Source organism: Solanum dulcamara, chromosome 9, assembly GCF_947179165.1.
Source record: "Solanum dulcamara chromosome 9, daSolDulc1.2, whole genome shotgun sequence".
NCBI lineage: Eukaryota > Viridiplantae > Streptophyta > Magnoliopsida > Solanales > Solanaceae > Solanum > Solanum dulcamara.
In genome coordinates, this window is record NC_077245.1 from 55,224,211 (window position 1) to 55,244,337 (window position 20,127).

Sequence of the window (20,127 nt, forward strand, 5' to 3'; positions counted from 1 at the left end):
CTGATGGACTAACAAGATGAGTCATAAATGATGTAATTTTGTATAAAAAAGACCCAACGATGGTATTAACACTGCCTGAAAAAAGTCTTCACAAAAATCTAAGATGTTGAGTTATTTTTCAAATGAACTTTTTTTTAACAAATTGAAATTATGTGATGGTCTCATGTTCTACATTTTATATACATGGTGATGGAGACTCACAAAAAATAGAATTTTCCAATGCAAGCTTCTATTTCCTGTACAACATCACTCACACACCTTAAGGATCATCTAGGTATGGTACATTCCCGCTTGCACACATTTTATTGTACTATTGCCCATGAAAGTCTCTCATCAACCTTTACTACAACTTCTACCATCTTCCTATTCATTTGCTTGTCAGTGCTAATAAAAATGATGACGCATGACTATTTTTTACATGACACTCTTCTTCTTTCATGTCTTTCTAATTATTTCCTTATGGCCGTCTTTTCTTTTTCCTTATTGACACTATCCACACTTTTTCCTAATTTCTCCTTTTTCTCTTATTTTTTCTCAAAAATTTCCCTAAATGCCATCCCACATCCCTACGCACCATCAATTTATTATACTTTATAAATTTTATCCAGATTTCTCATACTAAAATAATGAGGGAGCTATGAATTGAGAAACAAAGAGATTACGGTATGGTTACAGATTTATTCATTATCTTTTTGAGGTTAACGTTAATTGGCAAAAATAACCTCCAAAACTTTATTCTTGTCTTTAAAATTTTAAAACTTCCTTTGTATGAATGCCTAGATGCTTGGAACTTTATGTATATTTTGAATAATTTCATGTCTATGCTGTAAATGTATTTTGGTTGTCTTTGATTATTGTAGTTCATCCCTTAGCCAAGATTTAGGACCTATTCAATTACTTTCAAAAGTTCTCCTTTGCTGCCTTATTAGTTGTGCATAATGCTGACCAAATCCCTATGCACCATCCTGTTATGATCCTTTATAAAGTTTATCTTGGTTTCTAAGATTAAAATACCCACGAAGTTCTAAACTATAAAAGTAAAGATCCATAAAGCATATAAAACACTCCTTCAGTAAAAATCTCTCTACCCCTTGCCTTCACTTTATCTCTTTAACGTTTCCTTTGGCCTCTTTAATCACTCTTTACCATCTGTAAATTCTCCTATACTACACTAAAAAATAACTACGCTAATTCAACTCCATAAAATTCCATCGATTATCCAAAGATGGTTCTTCATTGTTCAATCTTTATGCTTTATAGAAACTTTATTTTTTACATCTAACATAACCCCTAGGATCTGAACTGGAAAAGAAAAGGATTAATATATGATTGTAATTTGATTCATTGCCTCTTTTCCTAACTGCGTTAATTCAACTCTACAAAATCCCATCAGTTATCCAATGATGGGTTTTCATTGTCAATATTTTATGGTTTATATATATTGTGTTGGTTTCATTGTCTAAAATAACCACAAGGCTCTAAAATAGAAAATAAAAGAATTATTGTATGGTTACAATTCTATTCATTGCCCATTTTTGTTTAAGGTTATTGTCTAATAAAATACTTGAGTTATATGTTGGTCTTCACAATTTTAAAAATATCCTTTTCTACTTGGTTGGAGAATTGAAACTTTATGCATACTCTTTATAATTTCATGTATTTCCTGTTATTAATCAGTGGTCGTCATTGTATATTATAGTTCAACTCCTAACCAATTGTTAGTTCTGTTTTAATAAATTCCAAATGTATTCCTCTACTATCTTAGACATTGTGAAAACTTTGTTCCATATCTCTACAATCAATCCAGGTATTATGTTTTATCAAACTTTCACTATTCCATCCATTAACTTGTGCTCGTACTTCTTCTACCTTCCTATTAATTTTCCTCATCGGTACTAATAACATGGACAACAAACTACTACTTTTACATGAAACACTACCCTTTTAAATATGTTAAGCTTTTTCCTTCATGGTATTTTCCTTCCTAGGACCTCTGAAGGTTATTAGCTTCGAAATATTTATTTTACCTTTATACCCATTTTGGTACGTATAATACAACCTAGAACTGCAAGCTCTTGCCTTGAGAATTTATTTCTAACCCAGAACTTCTCAAGGTTGTCACTTTTGAAATCTCTTGTGTCCTTTCAAACACAAATTCGAAACTTAAAACCACCCAAACCACCTGTGAAGAGTCTATTAAACTATAGATGCATTTCTATTAGTATTTTTTGTGTGATACATACTCATTTTAGACTACATTATGTCTTTAGATGTGAAGCCTCAATTCTTGAGTTCTTGGGTCTGCAACCATCAATGGAGCATACTTTGACAATTGGGTGAACTTGAGGGCATACTCCCTCACACTCATATCTCCTTGCTTAAGATTAATGAACTCTTGTATCTTGGTCTTCCTCAATTCCAATGGGAAAAAATAATCAAGAAACACTACTTTGAATTCTTCCCAAGTCATGGGATCCGCCTCTCTAGACCTCTCACTCTTTCATTGATCAAACCAAATTCTAGCCACACCTTTCAACTGATAGGTGTCCAACTCCACCCTCTTGATCGGGATAATCCCCATGATCTCTACAATCTTGTGAATACTTTCAACAAATTCTTGTGGATCCTCATCTACCTAGGAACCCCAAAACTCAGAGGACTCATTCTCATTAAGTCACAAACTCTTGTTGCCGCTGTACCCATACTTGGGTTCATGGGAGCAACCACCTTATGATTGGCTTGCGTCGTCACAGTTTGAACAAGTACTTGGAAGGCAGCACTTAACTCGGCACTAGTCACTTGGTCATTCAAGGGTTATTTGGATCTTGTTTCTCCTCTTTAACCTCATTCCTTCAAATTGAGTATCTTCTTGGAGGCATTTTCTGAAATTCATAAAGAACAAGCATTAGGTGGAAAGAATTAGAGTATCACTCAAGACATAGATTATGAAAGAAGTAAGATTTTCCTACGATGCCTCATAGACTCCTATTTATAATGGTGGCACGCTTCACACTGGTGAACAAGACTTTACTTGACGTGGCATGTTAGACTCACTAGGACACTCTTAAATCTTTTGCTCTAATACCAAATTTGTCATGACCTAATTCTAGGGCCTAGACATGACACAATGATTGGGAACTCAAATGATCCCAACCAAGATATCTTATCATATATCACAAATATAAGTTAAATGAACATAATGAAATAAGCACGAGAATCAACTCAACATAGAAGTGAAAGGAAAGTAAACTCAATCACAATGTCCAAAATTGACTACATGAATTTTTCAACGTCTAAACATGCCTCTATACTAGATTTTGATGGGGGCTTAGTACAAGCTCCTAGCTCATCCGAATCATAGAAAAAAGTCAAAATAACATAATAAAGGAAATCTCTTCCTTGATGAATAAGGACTCACCAATCATAACTCAAGAATGCTAAGTCAACTCTAGCCATGAATGTGAGGAGCGTGAGTATCATCCATCTCTACATTTTGAGACAATGTAGGTAAAATATGTGTTATTAAATATAAGGTATTGAGTATGTGAGGTATGCATGAACAAGTAATACAAACTGAGCGATATGACATAGGATGCATGAACAATCATAAATGAATATGAATAAGGCTTAAAGGCATTTGAGATCACATGAAAACTTAAGGTCAATATATCATAAAACTTCATAGTTAAACTGACATCTTTGCATATTATTTGTGTGGGATAAGGCGTTTAACCGATATCTAAGACCATGCGATCTATAACATGGAATCTAATGTAACTCCCACATCAAAAATAGAGAGGCTACTTGCCAAGGTAGACTCCATGAGAAAATAACTTTAACATCAAGAGTTATATGCAGATCTACTAGCTAAGCTATAAAGGCAACATATTGTGGTAAAGTAGTTTGGGACTTTAGATTTCTAGGATTCCCTTAGGTAACTAACTATTTTACCAGACCGAACCCCACCTACAAGTCCTATCGGTGCTTAGTCAATATCCTAATGAAATTCAATAAAAATATAGAATTATCATCATTAACTTCATCATGAAAATAATTATTATAGTAGCTCATTAAATTAGTGATTCATAAGAATTTGTAAACTTTGATGAGAATTGTCCTTATCACTATATTAAATCATAATTTGTTTGAGAATTATCCTTGTCACACCATAACAACACTTTTGGATCATCAGCATAACTTTTATCATTCAATCATCAGTCTCAACTCTTTCATAAAAGCTTTCTTTTGAAAAGCATTGAACTTCATAATCATAATTCATGTAAATCATCATTTAAATAGCTTCATACATGGGCATTCATAATTCAACTTAAAATCATGCAATTAATGTAGAATCAATCTTATAAGGATCATTTATAACAATTAAAAATGTTATTGAAACAACCCATGCAATTCATCAAAAGTAAGATTTGAAAACTAATGAAATTTAAAGAGATCTTTGAGGAAAATCTTGGAATTTCATGGGTGAAAGGAACCCTTGGATCAATCCCCACATACCTTGGTAAATTTACTCAGAAATTGAAGAAGAAACTGATTGCTCTTAAAATCCTAGCTTGGAATTTAGAGAAGAACCTTGAGAGAATTTCTTAGTCTTGCCTTAGAGAATTTAGGAGAATGATTTAGAATAGGAGGGGAATTTGAAGGGTTGAGTATTTATAGGATTTGAACTTGGCCATAAAAATGTCTAGGTTCATTGAACCGAAATTAGAGAAAAGACCCTTGTACCCTTCATTAATTCCAAAACTTGACCCTACAAGTTGGGTTCTATGATTCGTCTTCAAGTCTACAGGTCGTAGACTTGAGTCGTTCTACAGGTCTGAGAAGACCGTAAGATATAAGTCTCTGATTCATTTCTATGAGCCATGGTTATGAATCATTAAAACTCTTACGGGTCGTAGACCCAACTCATCTTGCAGGTTTGAAACCTACAAAAATATAAGTCTTAGAAGTTTTGTTACGAGTCAACATTATGACTCGTCAATAGGACTCCAAATCATCCAATTCAGTCATAGGACCCCTCTGGAATGTTTTCCTGAACAAGAATAAGGGTTCACTCGATGGCTCATCCCTATGAGTCGTAGGAATAGCTACGAGTTGTAGAGGGACTTGTAAACTTGAGGTCAATCGACATTTTCTTGAGTTTTCCATTTAATCTAACTTTTTGACTTCTAGGGTCTTACACTTAATTCCTTAAGGGTTCTCGAGATTCATGATGAGTTGTTTAAGGATTGATTTTAATTGAAGAATTACAAGGTATTTCCGCATGATTTTAAATATGTACATAATAGAAGCTGTTATGGCATGAACCCACCTAGTTCCACTCTCTTTTAAAGAAAGCATGATTTTAAAGTTATAGATTAATTTTAAAGTTATAAACTCCATTTGAATATTATGAAAGCTAATGTTTATGATTATGGGAGTCTTGAATGAAATGATGAATGTTGGTAAGAGGCTTTCTTACCTAAGTTAATTGATTATTTATGTGATAATGACAATTCTTGCATATTTGAATCACCAAATATTTTAAGGAGCTATTCTACCAAATGATGATTTGATGTCTCAATCTATAAGTTTGTTTACTTTACTATGATATTCTATTCTGTTTGATTTGATATAGCACCGAATGGGGAATTAGGTGGGGCTCATTAAGGAAATCCTAGTAGCAACCTCTTATTTCATGAACTATGTACCAACATAGAAGCCCTCGTAGGCTAGGCTGGTGGATCCACAAATAGATATTAAATGTTAAAGAAATAAATATTGATGGAGTCCTACTTGGAAAGTAGTCTCAACATAGCGGGTTACGTTCGATTCCATGTTACAGCTCACACGGTCATAATGTCGGTTATAGTCATCTTTCCATAAATGAATATTTTAAATGCCAATTGCTTGATTACTCTTGCATGAACTTACTCATGTACTTTACTTTATAATGTATTAATGCTTTTCACTGTATTTCATGCCTACATACTTAGTAAATTCAAAGTACTAATGCGTTCCTCCTTGTTCTCCTCCATGTGGCTAGTTGAGATTTTTCTTGAAGGCTAATTTTGGTGAGTTCTCATATTTCGGGAACAAGACTCCTATATCTTTCTAGCTTATGATATGATGAGACCTTTAGATATTTATTATGGTATCTTATTCTATTTGATTGAGGGTGATCTAGGTATTTTTCTTAGCCCCGCCAATTCTTAAAACTAGAGGTATTGTTGGACATATGTAGGTTAGAGTTTGACTATTATGGTTCTTATTATGATGTTTCTCCCTTAGCCCCTCCTTCTCCTTTTTCATCCTCTTATTATTGATTGTCATTATCAATGGAAGCATAAATGAATAGTAAAAGGCTTTGGTGAGGTACATCTGTTTTCCTCATCGAAGACTATCCCAAATATTTTTGAAAATCAAACGAAAATCCCTCACCTTGTGTCAAATCTTACAACATCCAAAACATTCTATGGGATTAGCTAAATAACCTCTTTGATAGTTCTTTCTATACTAGCCAAACAAGGGGTAGGACTTTTCCTTGCCATCACTCTTCTTAGAACAAGAGCCAGATGCCTCCCCCTTTGACATCTTCTGATGGTTAAATTCATTACCTCTGATAATACTCCTTTTATTCACCTATTTCCTTTTGTTAGCATTCACATTCACATGATTCACCCTTTTTTTATTCAATTGAGTGGTCACAGCTCGAGACAATAACATGATGGCATCAAAGAACTCTGCATTAGAGATATGGGAACTTGAAGGAGGATTAACCGTATCAAAAAGGTTGCTATCTTGATACATCTTCTGAATGCCCTCTTCTTGATGAGACATATTCTGAAACATGTAGGACATAATTTAGAAGCAATCCCTATAAAGTTCAACTCTATCGCACGAATTAAGAGTGATGAAAGAAGTGAAGTTTTTCCTAAAATGCCTCATAGCATCCTATTCATAGATGTGGCGCACTTCACACCGAAGAATAAGACTCTACTTGATGTGGTATATTAGACTCCGTAGGACACTTTAAACCTTGAGCTCCGATATCAAGTTTTCCATGGCCCAAGCAAGGCCCAAGGTGTGACTCGGTGATTAGAATCTTGAAGGACTCAAACCAAGCCTCTTAGCATATTATTCATGAGCATAGATAAGCTAATTAAATCGATAAGACTTAAACATAGAAGTGGAAATAAAGTCCCTTTCTCAATAAAGGATAAAACAATGTCAAAAGATGCAACAACATAGACTCCATGACCATATAACATACCTCTATTTATCTGGATGGGGGCATAATACGGGATCCTTTCTCACTCATAATAGGAAATAAAAGTCCTAAGAACGATGAAATGATAAGATTCTTGTCCTTGAATCACGAGGACTCATCAACTATAAGAAAGTAAAGCTCAACTCTAGCCATAAGTGAGAGGCACACGATGATCATCCGATCATACATTATGATACAATGAAGGAAAAATTATGTGTTAGCATGGAATTCACTAAGTATGTGAGAAGTACACTAAGTATGTAATAAGTATTCATGAATAGAGAAACTAGGACATAATCAATATGAGAATGGGATGCATGACCAATATCTTAGAATATGAGTAAGAATTTGAAAACATTTTAACATCATATTCATGTGGTCAATGCATCAAAAAATCATCTTGAGAACTTATACCTTTTCATATATCTTGGTGTGGGATAGGACCTTAAACCAACATATAAGACCATGTGAGATATAACATGGAATCCTATGTACTTCTACACCGAGAAAGGTGATGCTACTTGCATATTTAGACTCTGTGATGAACCTTTCTTTAACATTGAGCTAGTTTTTGTATCCACTATCTAAGCCATATTGGCATAAAAACCTAAGCGAGCAATGTAGTTAGGGACTAAAGGTTGCAACTAGGATTCCCTTAGGTAACTGCTTGGCTACCGAATTAAACCCCACCCTAAAGACCTCTCATTATCCATACATAATTTATGAAAAATAGTCATTAACATTATTAGTAAAGACAATAATAGATATCAATCCTCATCATAAAGTAACCATAAATGTAGCTCAGTAACATGATTGATTAATATAAATACACGAGTCAGTGAGAGAATCATTCTCCATCTTTAACATGAATATTTGACGAAAACCCATCACAACATTTACACATTGCTTGAAATATCATTGAGATAATAATTCATCATCATTTATTACCTTTCATGAGTCATTCATAATCCTTGGTTATCATTCATAATACATTAATTGAAATCCTTTATAATTAATTATCATAAATCCTTGAAAAGACACTTGAAAATAGCATATAGCATGGGTAAATAGAAGTCAACTTAAAATCATGCAATGTAATGTGAATTTTGCATAATTTGATCAATAGTAATAATATAACTTATAATCAAGGTGGCCCCATTCAATTCCATAAAAGTTAGGGCTTAGAGGAAGAAGTTTCATAAAGAAAATTGAAGAAAACCCTTAGAAATCCATGGCTAGATTCCCAAATACCTTAGACTTTAGAAGATATAAATTGCACTTGAATCGGACATTTGATCTCAAAAACCTTGAAATTTTCTTGGGGAAAAAAATGAACCTTGGGAGAGATATTTAGCGAGAGGAATTTGTAATTTGGGTGTTAGGGGTGAATGAGAGAGTTAAGAGGGTTTAGGATAGTTAAATATAATAGTATTTAACCCAAAAATAACCAAATACATTATTAAAATATTACGGAAAAGACCAAAACACCCTATGAACTTAACTAAATCTGGCACCTCTACAGGAAGGCACCATGGCCTGTGAAGCTCACCAAGGTTCGTGGTTGTGGCCGTTGTCTTGATGGTGAGTTTGGCTTGGGGGAGGTTGCCTCCACGAAGGGCAACATGGTCCTTCAAGGGCTACACGTACCATGGACCCTATCATGGTCCTTGCTTACCTTTAGGGGTCTTGGGGGTCAACTTCACCGAAGGATCTATGTTCTGTGGTGTTCACTACGAGTAGTGAACCCTTTTGTGAACTTCTCCCCCTTTTTCCAAAATTTCCAAGGCTCCACCATGGTGCCATCATGACCTGTGGTGAGCTTCACGCCTCATGATCATGGACCATAAAGGGTGTGATTTCTATTTTAACCTCTATTTTCTGACTTTCCAACTTTTGGGTTCTTACAATTTAAGGTGTCCTAGAGGGTCTAACATTCCACATCAAGTAGAGTCTTATTTATTAGTGTGAAGTATTCCACATCTATGAATAGAAGGATATGAGGTATTTTAAGAAATACTTCATTTCTTTCATCACTCTTATATCGTGCGATAGAGTTGAACTCTAAGGCTTCTCCCTCTAATATTTTCTCTTTGTGATTATTAAAATATGCCTCCACAAAGAATCCACATCCAAAGGAATGTTGAGGAGGAACAAAAAGCTCCAAATGACCCTTTGAATGAGGAAATCTCTTATGTGGATTTTTGGGCCACATTTCAAATGCTTGACCAAGTAGTAGCCGCTCAAGGAAATAGAGAGGTTGTAGCTCCCGTGAAAAAAAATATGGCTACGACGGCCACCTGAGTTTCTAACTTCACTCATATTAACCCCCTCTCCCCCGAAATTCATTGTTGTAAGGTGGATGAGGATCCACAAGAATTCATTGAAGGTATTGCTAAGATTATGGATATCATGGATAGTAGTACACTAGAAAACGCTGACTTGACGGTATATCAACTCAAGTGTGTTATGACCAATGGAAGAGTAAAAGAGGTAGAGATGATGGTTCCGTTGAATGGGAAGAGTTCAAGGGTTCTTTCCCTGCTTGTTTCTTTAGATTGGAGTTAAGGGGAGCAAAGATTCAAGAGTTCATCAATTTGAGACAAGGTATGAGGGAGTATACCCTCTAATTCACTAATTTGTGAAAATACGCTCCTTTTCATGGTTGTCAATCCAAGGTCTCGTATAAGCAAGTTTATTTTTAGTGTGTCTGAATTGTTGGTCAAAGAATGCAAAACCGCAATCACTACAAGAAAGTAGATTTTTAATGACCATTTCTTAACGATGGAATATGTATTTGATCATTATAAGTATAGTTATTGAAACCAAAAAACTATTTATCGCTAAAAGTCTATTTTTAGTTCAACTTTAAAATATCCCGTAACTAATATCAAATTAATTTTTAAAAAGAGTGCAAGTTGTTTTTCTTTTTTTGTACAAAATCCCCCTCTGCCGGAAACCTCTTCCTAGCCCTAGATAAGGATCAAGTATAACCCTAAAACACGCACACCATATTGTGCCTCTTCACTGCGATTTTTGCCTTTAATGGACCTCTGGGGAATTGGAATTGACTTATATCCTTCTCATCAAGGTGAATTTATGATCATCTCTCCTTGAAATTCCTTTGTACAATACCGATTTCTGTATTTGAGGAATTTTCTCAAAAAATTAGACTGAAGACATTCATATTTGAAAAGTTTCCCTTTATAGATGATCCTTCTTTATGTCATTGATCAGGAATTATGCTTAATTTTTGCAACACCTTTGAGTATTCTCTCTTTCATCAGAGAGTTCATTTAAAACACCAGAAGGCTAGTACTTTCCCCTAACATTACAATGACATTTGATATATTGGGACAATGATTTGGATTTTCTTGTACACACATGAACGATTTATGCACTTTATTGCTTTACTTCTGTTGCATGATTCAAGTAATAAATTCTCTATTAATTGTATCTCAGCTTAATTTGTCCACCATTTTCATGCCTGTGATACTTTTTCTATCAGAGAAACAAAACTAAGAAGAAGATAATAATTAAATCATGGGAAGTTTTTGTCAAAGATAACAAATTGCGCTAGAGTTTCTGCCAAGTATTTTCCCAAATATTACTTTTACTTTTATGGCCAAAAGAATCCAAAATTATATGGAGTTGTACGCCCAACATAAAATTTCCCATTCAAATGAAGCTACTTTCCATCACCAGATTGCTTGGTTTCATCCTTCTTAAGCAATCAATAATCCAAAAAAATTATAATTTCTTATTTTCATTAGTATAACATATCCTCTATATTTCCAGTTACATCCCATCACAATTTTTGGTATAGTTGGGATCTCCATTTGTTAGTGGAGGGTCTCAAATCCGAATTCAAGGTTTCATTTGTAGTTTCATGCTGGATAAATTTTGCATTTATCGGTAGACAGGAATACACCCCTGCTCTAAAATTCCATGGAGAGGGTCTTTAGTTTGCTAGGATATTGACATAACTACAACTAGCAGTATTGAAAATGAATTCCTCAAAATTAATGGTGATAGTTTGACCAGTTGGTCCGATCGGCCTACTCTCAGCTTCTTCAATTAAAATTGCTCCAACTCTTATTGAATATCTTTTTTGTAGAATCTATTAAAATGAAAACTCTCTTGAGATTGAGGCGTAGTAATAGTTATTATTGTGTAAAGTCTTTTGAAATGAGGGACTCAACATAATATGATTTTGAGCAACTGGTTGAATACTTGAGTACAAGCCTATTGAATTTCGTTACTTACTAAAAAGTGAACGTTATGTTATTGCATTCAGATATAACAAATAAGAATCTGTTTTAATGTTAAAAGTGACTCCTCGTGGGGTGCTATACTTTACTTTGTTACTTTTATTACTATGTTGTGTTTTTCTCTACAAGAGACTTTATCACTTGAACTAAAGAGGTAAAAGAAATGATTAGGTGAAAATAGATTTTATTAAATCTAAGAGTTGTGTGCTCTCATTTATACACATTTCTTAGATCTTTAATTAAATAAATTACCTTTTTTATGAACTAATCCAAAGTTTCTTTTAGGTTAAATTTCATTGCATATAATGGGAAGAAACTTAATTTGTAAATGTTACACATACTAGGCAAATAGAGCTACAGAAAAGGAGACTTGGTAAAATGTTCTTCCATGCTTCTTTCTTTATCTAGTAGAGAAGTTTCAAAGTTGTCTGTCCTCAACAAACAGACAACATGTATGAGGAAGAAACGTAATATATTTGTCAAGGGATTTAATGATTAGTATTTGTCTAAATATTTAAGATTATGCAAATAAAATTGTTCCGTTGAGTAGACTATTAAAGCTGCAGAGTAACTACATGTCTTTTATTCTTTCTTAAAGTTTTTATAGAATTAAAACTAAAATTCGAGTATTGGATTTATTTTTATACTTATCAATTTAATTGTGTCGAACATTATTTTTGGTAACAGGCACTATGAGTTATCCCGCACATTAGATGCACAACTTCTATAATTTCAGGGTGAATTCTCAACGCTAGGAAAGTTTATCCCTTTAAGAATTGATAATTTTGTAATATTATTTTCACTTTTTTCTGTACAACTAATAAAGTAGTGTTCATACTCCTCTTTAGTATATTTTTATAGCTTTGTTAAATGCATATAGTAAAATGTTCGTGCATCTTCTTCTCACTTATAAATAGTTTTAATATGTTTTACTAAAAAGTGAGGTAAGATATGAATAAGTTAAATTAGTATTTTGTTGCTGGTTAGATTATCATGCGCTACTACTATGAAAGGGAAGTTCTAGATTTTTTGTTTAAGATTTTTTGTCAAAATAAAATTGCAAGAAAGGAAATTTTCACCACTCCTCCACCTAAACAGCTTTCCCATCATCAAGACATCTAACTAGTAACATCTTATTACTATTAAATTATCAGGGAAAGAAACTGACTAACCAAAATGTTATGATTATTTACGAGGTTAAAACTCAAATGGTGGTGGAAGGAACTCCAGGGGCTATGATCATGCTATAGTGGAAGGAACTCTAGGGGCTAAAAAGTTGTGTGGTAATTATCTTTTAGTTTCATGTTTTGGTGCCTAAGGATTGTCATCTTTGCTTCAACTTATGTATTAGTTAAATCTTGGAACACCACCTAAATATACATTTTTAATAACTTTTATGAATAATTATAATGTTCACAATTCTTTTTACTTGTTAAGTTGTTCGAGGGACCTACAATGTGTTCTCTGTTTACTTCTCTATAAGTTAGGTAGAGTTAGAGCAGTCACAAATATATTTACTTCTCTAACCTTTTGCGACCCAACTGATGAATTCTCATCTCTTTACTTTCTTATATATCATGTTCAAAATCTTGAATATTCATTTGATTACTCATAATGATTTTAATGTAATAATATTGTTACAGGTTAATTTTCAAGAAAACATATGAACTGGTCTATGGTGTGAATCTATGGTATCAAACATAGTTATAATCGTCCCAATTTTCATATCCCTATTATTGCTAACGTAAGAAGACAAAAATCTTTCTGTGAGCAATTCCATTTAATTAAATTAAGTTCTCTTGTTGAATATATTTAATTGGACATTCATAAGGTGTTTGCTTTATTATTGGTTAATTTTGATTTTACGGAAAAAAGAGATTACTAAACTAACATGAACTTGTTCGTTGAAAGATCAAGAATTTGGAATTCTTAAGAACCTATCCATGAAGAATAGAGATGAAGTTTCAACAACTAAAAGAATTAAAGCACAAGTTGAAGACTAGAGAGACCTAGCTATTCTGTATATAGTTAGGAGTTGTTTAAAGATGTTTTCATTGGTGCACAAGTTTATATTTTGTTAAGTGTTGAATAATGTCATAGTTTTGATAGATATGCTTTTGGTAATGTGATGATTTAGTTCTTCATAATTTACTATGAAATTTTTATGAATCATGATATTTTTTAAGATTTTGGTTTACTTTGATAATAATTAAATAATAATTGAATTTTTGGTTGAATGTTTACAAACAATTGATGAATGTAATATTCTTTAACTAAATGAACTGATAACAAATAGATTTACTATTGCAATCTAATATTATCAACTATCAAAATAATAATTAGCGAAGAAAAATGTTGATCACTAAAAAGATTTATAATGACCAGATTTTTTGTTGTTGATAAAGGTTTTTAACAACCGGATTCGAATTTCGGTCGTTAACATTTAACAATAGAACTTTTAGCGACCGGCGATGATCATTTTTCTTCCGGTCATTATTAATTAATAATGACCAGAATAGGACCTTTAATGACAAAATTTTTCCTCGCTAAAAGTGATTTTTCTTGTAGTGAATGCTCATCAAAGAGATGGACATTTCAAGGCTCATGACACATTTCAAACAAATAAAGGAGGAGAACCTAAAGGAGAGATCTAGAACAGATTCCAAAAGAGCTCGAATCGATGGTGGTAATTTCTCACATGTTAAGTCGGTAGTCGTTCTTAAATTTACAAAAGTATTCCGGCAAAAATTCTTCAAACACTTTGTCTCAAAATTTTGACAAGGATTGGGCGTCCAACCCTAAGGTTCAAGGAGGTGTTCCGATTGGTCTATTCTTTCCCCCATTGAAGAAGTGGATGGAATCATAGAGGAGAATGCTTGGCAGGATTGAATGCATGTTATAGGTGTGATAAGTTGGGTCATCAAGTGAAGGATTATAGAGTTGGTGGTCGACCCCAGGCCCCAAACTCAGGTTCAGACTACTACGAGCCGACATAATCAATATGGTACTACTTCTGGAGGCAGCTAGTGCCAAAACAAGTTTTTTGTCCTTCAGACTCGTTAGGAGTTAGAATATTTCCCCGATATTGTGATTGGTATGTTAAAGGTCTTTGATTTTGATATTTATGTATTATTAGATCCCAGGGCTACTCTATCATTTGATACTCCTTATCTTTCTATGAAATTTGTGCTTAGTCTTGAGATTTTATTAGAACCTTTTTTGGTTTATACTTCTATTAGTGATTCAGTTGTATCTAAAAGAGTCTATCAAAATTGTTCAGTTTTAGTTTCTCATAAAATCACCTTAGTCGTTCTTGCTGCACTTAATATTTTCGCATGGTCCTCCGGGTGTCTCATTCATCATGTCACGTCTAGGATCAGGCTTATGTCATGATAAACTTGATATCAGAGCCTGATATTTTGCATGGTCCTCGGAATCCAGCACACCGTATTAAATAGGGTCTTATTCTTAATTGTGAAACCACTATTATAAATAGGAGACTATGAGATGTTTAGAAAATTTTTCACTTCTTTATAATTCATGTCATGCCCTAGAGTGTCCTAAGACTTCCTCTAACTAACACATCATTTTATTTTCTCTAGATCATACCTCCAAGAAGAGCACCTCTACCTAGAGCAAGGGTTGATGATAGAGACCAAGTTCCTCCGGTTCCTGAGGCTCAACATCATGATAAGGAAGTGAAACATGCTGAGTTATAGAACATCATCACTTTGTTGGTTCAAGCCGTAGCAACCAAAATAACCAAGGCATTGTTCCTTCTCCTTAAGTGCCTACTCTGAATTTTAGGATGGGACCTCAATAGAATAAATCTGCCCAAGTTTGATGGTTCTAAAGTAGATAAGGACCCAATGGATTTCATTGAGAAGGTTTACCAAATTGTGGCTATGATGGTTGTGCCTCTAAATGAGAAGGTCGAGCTAGTGCCCTGCTAACTAAAAGGTGATGGGTCATTGAGAAGGGTGAAGACATGGGACCAATAGAATGGGAAGAGTTCAAGAGTGCCTTCCTAGATCATTTCTTTCCATTAGAGTTGAGTGAGGCAAGGATCTAGGAGATCATCAATCTTCGCCAAAGGAGTATGAGTATGGGGGAATATGCCCTCAAATTCACTAAGTTGTCTAAATAAGCTCCTTTCATGATCTCTGACCCAAGGAAAATGAAAAGCAAGTTTATTTTTGATATTTCTAGTTTGGTATCCAAAGAGTGCAAGACGGACATATTTGTCATATAAATGGAAATATCCCAACTCATGACGTATGTGAATCAAATTGTAGAAGAAAATTTTAGGGAAAGGTCAAGAGGGTTCAAGTAGGCTAGAGTTAAGGGTGGAGGGTTCAATCCTCAAAGGTTCAGTTATGGTGGTAATGGAAAGGGTCAAGGTGGTCAAAGATTTGTAGGACAAGATTCCACTAATACTCTTCTTCTAAGTTCCAACAAGGAAAATTCCCCGAATACAATGGTTCCAAGGGAGAATGTTGGTGCCTAAGTTTTCCCCACTTCTAAGAAGTGTGGAAGGACTCACAAAGGGGAATGGTTAGCCGGTTCCAATGCATGCTTCATGTGTGGTAAGTTGGGTTACCATGCTAAAGATGGTAGAGGTGGTGGAGGTAGGCTTCAAGGCCAAATTGCTCACTGGCAACAAGCTCAAGGAAGTGGAAAATATACCAAATGCTTTTATGCCTTTCACGAAAGAAAAGAGGTTGAGGAAGCACCAAGTGTTGTCACCGGTGTGTTAAAGGTCTTTTCTCTTGATGTGTATGCATTATTAGATTCGGGTGACAAATTGTCATTTGTTACTCTATTTCTTTCTAATTGGTTTGATGTGTTACCTGAAATGCTATTAGAACCCTTCTTGGTGTCTACCCCCGTTGGTGAGTTGGCTGTTGCTAGAAAGGTCTATAAGGTTTGTCCCGTGTCTATCTTGCATAAAGTTATTCCTTGTGATATCATAGACCTTGACATGGTAGATTTTGATGTTATCCTTCAGATGGATTGGTTGCATGCATCTTATGCTTCTATAGATTGTAGAACTCATAGAGTCAAGTATCAATTCCTAAATGAGTCAATTCTTGAATGGAAGGGTCATGATTCGGTGGTAAGGGGAAAGTTCATTTCTTTTCTTAAGGACCGAAAGTTGATTTCAAAGTCCTACATACATTGTGAGATTTAGGGATGTCGACTCTAAAAATATTTCTATTCAGTCGATTTTCATAGTCAATAATGTTCCCAATCTTTTTCTCGATGATCTCTTTGGTATCCTTCTAGAAAGGGAAAATGATTTCAGTATCGATCTTCTCTCTGATACCTAACCTATATCTATTCTTTCCTATGAAATAGCGGCGACAGAATTGAAAGAGTTAAATGAATAATTAAAGTACTTATTAGAGAAAAGGTTCATAAGGCCAAGTATTTTGCCATGGGGTGCTCCCATGTTATTTGTATGAAAGAAAGATAGGTCTCTTCGAATGTGGATAGATTACCATCAATTGAACAAAGTGACCATTAAGAACAAGTACCCAATCCCTAGGATAAATGATTTGTTTAATCAATTGTAAGGGGAAATCCATTCCTCTAAGATTGATCTTCGGTTTGGCTATCATCAACTAAGGGTAAGGGACTGTGACATTCCCAAGAAGGCATTTCAAATAACGTATGGTCACTTTGAGTTTATAGTGATGTCATTTGGGTTGACGAATTCACCAGAGGTGTTCATGGACTTGATGAATAGGGTGTTTAAACCCTACCTTGATAATTTTATGGTGGTCTTCATTGACAATATTTTTATTTAATCTCGGGGTGAGGAAGAACATAAGAATTATTTGAGGGTCGTACTCCTATCTTGAATCTATCGAAAAGGTTATAAGGTTTTATGGTTTATCGTGATGCTTCCAAGATTGGTCTGGGTTGTGTCTTGATGTATAATGGTAAAGTTATAGCCTATGCTTCTAGGCAATTGAAGGTGCATGAGTGTAACTACCCTTCCTATAATCTTGAGTTAGCAGTCGTTGTATTATCCTTAAAAATTTGGTGTCACTACCTCTATGGGGTATATGTGGATGTGTTTATTGATCATAAATATCTCTAATATGTGTTCAATCAAGGATGAATATTCCCAAATGGGAGATATTGTAAGGCCCTGAAAATTGAAAAGCCCTAAAACAAGGAACAGAAGATGAAAACTTAGAAAAAATGCAGCTTTAGGACCAGGTAATGACCATGGAAGGCTATCATGGGGCGTGGTACATACCATGACTCATGGCGAGACACCTTGGTGGTGATTCAGCAACTCATTCCTACAGGGTGAGGTCCATGACAAGGGACCACGTACCATGATGAGTACCACTGGACGTGAAGCCCGCTGTGGTGACCCATCCCCTAAAGCCTCAAAAGAGTTTCTAAGGAAGAGACCATGAGTGACCACTATGAGCTAAGATTCTCTTCACAGACCGTGGTGTGCTCCATGGTGGTCACTCCTATGGGTCCTCCTGCAGGTCCTGCACCATGATCACATTTTACGGGCTATGATACCCTCCACGGACTTTCAAGGTCTCCATGGAAGAAGTTTAGAGACTTTCCTGCAAACCCCAAATTTTTCTCCTCCAAGTCATTTATCATGGGACACCACCACGGGCTGTAGTGGGCACCACAGACCATGAAGCTTCCCCGTGAAGCTCCAGTCCGGCCATTTTTAAAGTGGTATTTTAGTCTTTTCCTTTATTTTAATACCAAAGTTTGGTCATTTTGGGGACTGAATTGACTCTATCTAAGGACCTTAAGTGATTCAAATCTCTCATTATCAAACTTAGACTCAAACACACAAAGTTATTTCCCCTCAAGTTCTCCCAAAGGTTTCAACAAAAGCTAGGGTTTTATTCCAAGAGCTTCAACCCTCCATTTTCAAGGATGTGGGTCTCATTCATGGGTTTTCCACCCATGGAGCCCAAGTATTTTCTAAACTCCATAGTCAAATTTTAAATGATAAAATCTTATGAGTTTTTATATTATGATCCCAAATGCATAGATTATTGTCTGTTTTAAGTTTATTTACCTATATTAGCTTATATTGACTCTAAATTTAATGAGATTGTTGATTTATAAAAAGGGTCCTTCTATGAAGGCATGAAAAGGAGTTTTAAAAAATGTTGGTGGGATGCTTTAAAGATGTTTTAATTTATGCATACATGCCTCTCATGCATGCTAACATTGTTTTAAATTATTTGAAAGTTGATTGAGTAAGAACCCACCTAGTTTTACTATATTTCCAATGATGTTTGAATTGAAATCTTTGATTCAAAAATAAATGTTTATGAACGCAAATGTTTAATATGAAAATGGAGTCTTATGAAATGAAAGAATGAAAGAATGATATGAATAATGATAAAAGGGCTTCTTAGCCAAAGAATGGATTCTTTATGTGATAAGGACAATTCTCACATATTTGAATCAATAAAGGTTTTCAATAAGCTATTTTACCGAATGATCTTTTAATGTTCTAAAGTTATGCAAATGATTATATTTTATGATATATGATTATTCTGTGGGATTGACATAGCAACGAATGGGGCATTGTAGTCAGATTTAGTAAGGAAATCCTAGCAGCTACCCTTTGTCTCATTAAGTAAGCACCAACATAGGAGCCCTCGTAGGCTTATGCTAGTGGATCCATAAAATCCCTTAAAGTTAAAGAAATGAATGAAGTTGACGGAGTTCTACCAGTCAAGTAGTCTCCCCGTGCCAACATAGGGGGCTATGTTGGATCCATGTAATTGCTCTCATAGTCTTAAATGTAGGTTATGGTAGTCTTCCCCAGCAATAAATATTTCAAATGTTATTTACAAGATTGATTAAGCATGCATTGCACTATGTTTCATCCTACATTAATATTATAATGTTCCTTCAATGATCTTATGCATACCTATATACTTATTACATTTAAATTAATAATGCATACTCTATTACCTACATTATATCACCATGTCAGGACTGACGTTGCTCCACCATCACCTCCACGTGCCTAGTTGATTCGTTGAAGGCTACATAGTTGGTGAGTTCCCATGTTTTGGGAACAATATTCCCTTTCCCTTTTCTAGCTCATAACATCTATAGACTTTTGGTTATCTTTTGGTACATTGAAACTACATTTGAAAGTGAGCTATAAACATGTCTTAGCCCCCGCCAAGTCTATTAGTAGAGGTATATTTGAACGAAATGTATAATGATCTAAGATTATTATTCTCTTTATTCTATGTTGTTTCCCTTAGTCCTATTATCCCATTTATTTTCACTTGCATTGAATGTCATTAGCTATGAAAAGTTAAATGAATGCTAAGAGGCTTTGGCGAGGGACCTCTGGCTATCTCAATAATATAATAGATCTATGTCATACAATCAATTTTAGAGTAGATTTATCGAAATCCTTTCGGGGTTTTACAACTCCATCTTGCACACATACCCCTAGAAAAGGATTTAGGTACTCATAAAAGAGAAAATAGAGACAATAACCATAAAGGAAATCTCCATCTTCAAATTATTCGATTCACAAAATCTGAAATCCAATCTATGTGTGTTAAA

The 20,127-nt window shown here is 34.5% G+C and overlaps 1 long non-coding RNA gene across 3 annotated transcripts; it reads left to right on the top strand.

Moving 5' to 3' along the window:
• The first annotated feature begins 11,914 nt into the window (after positions 1–11,914).
• On the top strand, positions 11,915–14,822 carry LOC129904523 (uncharacterized). Of its 3 annotated transcripts, none has more exons than XR_008770443.1 (4): positions 11,915–12,818; positions 13,179–13,279; positions 14,104–14,218; positions 14,318–14,822. It is a non-coding gene; the product is annotated as an uncharacterized LOC129904523 (long non-coding RNA). The 3 variants fall into 3 exon arrangements; XR_008770441.1 differs by having other exon boundaries at positions 14,104–14,221; positions 14,318–14,819; XR_008770442.1 differs by lacking the exon at positions 13,179–13,279 and having other exon boundaries at positions 14,104–14,221.
• The last annotated feature ends 5,305 nt before the right edge of the window (positions 14,823–20,127 follow it).